Source organism: Austrofundulus limnaeus, unplaced genomic scaffold (assembly GCF_001266775.1).
Source record: "Austrofundulus limnaeus strain Quisiro unplaced genomic scaffold, Austrofundulus_limnaeus-1.0 Scaffold27, whole genome shotgun sequence".
NCBI classification, from domain to species: Eukaryota; Metazoa; Chordata; class Actinopteri; order Cyprinodontiformes; family Rivulidae; genus Austrofundulus; species Austrofundulus limnaeus.
The window spans coordinates 3,272,434-3,274,015 of record NW_013952429.1 but is presented as its reverse complement, the minus strand read 5'-3'; the positions used below and the strand labels follow the sequence as shown (position 1 = coordinate 3,274,015).

Genomic DNA, 1,582 nt, shown 5'->3' with positions numbered 1-1,582 from the left:
AAGTAAATTTACTTAGTTCATATACACCTCTGGTGTTTATAACTGTGTCTTTGAAGCTATCACTTTGTTTTTCTAAGTTTCCTAATAAATTCAAAGTCACGTCACAACGGGAGACGGGTTATTTTGCCGAGGGGCTGATGTGTCCTTTAGTTAACTGCGAGCACAGCTTGTTGTAATAATGCTGCTTCATGGTCACTGTGTTTTTCTGTCATTTAATGAGACAATTAACTAAGCTAATTAACGCTTTAATTTGTGCACTAAAAGGCAATTACTTTGATTATATAACAGGAGAAAGATTGCATAAACAGTAAACATCTTACAACGTCTTGTGCTGCCTCCATACTGGATCATTTTAATGTAAAATAAAGTCATCCAGAACATGAACGGTTCACAACAGATCTGAGCATATTTCATGTTGAGGTATACAGAGGCAGGAAACTCAGAAGTGAAGCTGATTGATCATCAGGACAACAGCTGATCCGGTCCACAGAGTCCAGAACAGGCTGATGCAGAAAACAAGGCAGAGCAGCTCTGAGCAGATTACTCTGAGGCTCTGTCTCTTCTCTAACGTCCAGCTCCAGACTTATTATTTTAAATGTTTGAGCTGTTTTTTCTAGTAGTCACATGAATAATTTAGTTCATTTAAGAGAGTGATAATGTTTTGATAGCTGCTTTGAGTTTTAAGAGCTATCCACGTAAGATACTGACACTGCTGACGGCAAAACATTTGGAAGCTTTAATGTACAAACCAAACAAATACATCTGACTTTTTATTGATGCGTAGATTTAAGAAGAAATCTGTAACATTTAAACAGATTGTTTTAAGTTTCATTTAGTAATGAGAGATTAGTGACATCGCTCAGGATCTGAGAGCTGATGGATAAAGACGAGGACTCTGAGGTTCAGGTGAAGACAGGATGTGAAGACATCTCAACTTTTAGTCCCCTTTTTTGGGTTGACTGAGAGAAGAAACACCCTATGAAAGAAAAACATTGATTTTAAAAACATAAGCCTAAAATCCAAAAGATAAAATGACTAATTTTAGATTTTAGGTTTGTTTCAGTGATCAGACATGGGAAGAKATGTTGTTAAATTCATGTTTTTATTGTTTTGTACCACTATTTGTCCATGATCCATGAATATATCCTCACAAAACTGTTTGGAAGTGATCACTAAACATACATCTACCCCTTTCAAGATGGCTGCCACAAGCAGCAAACACAGAAATGGTCAATAAAACAAATAAAAATAAAAGCTAGAGGCTGAATGTGACAGATCTGAGTGACAGTATTACCTGGTGACAGGATGAATGTCACTTAATGGGGTCTCTGATCGGCACTGAGAGCGTCTCCTTCTTGCCCGGGTCTTTGGGAAATCTTAAAAACGGGAGAAGATTAGATTTCACTAAATATTTAAATGTCCTCTGGTCCAATCTAAACATCAGAACTTGAGCTTCATCATACTTCAAAAATAAATTATCTCTTCTTTTTCCATTAAACTTTATTTTCTTAATGTCAAAATAAGTATCATCTACCTAAATTCAGGGTTTTGATTGTTTTTTTACTTTCCACCATATATAATT

At 35.8% G+C, this 1,582-nt stretch overlaps 1 long non-coding RNA gene across 1 annotated transcript in view; it reads right to left on the bottom strand.

The window, feature by feature from the left end:
- Nucleotides 1–721: 721 nt before the first annotated feature.
- Nucleotides 722–1,582, bottom strand: part of LOC106515186 (uncharacterized) — a 1,796-nt gene continuing 935 nt past the window's right edge. The window contains exons 2-3 of the long non-coding RNA XR_001309970.1: nt 1,295–1,376; nt 722–976 (exon numbers count right to left, since the gene is read on the bottom strand). This is a non-coding gene — a long non-coding RNA (uncharacterized LOC106515186). The remainder of the gene's footprint in view (nt 977–1,294; nt 1,377–1,582) is intronic.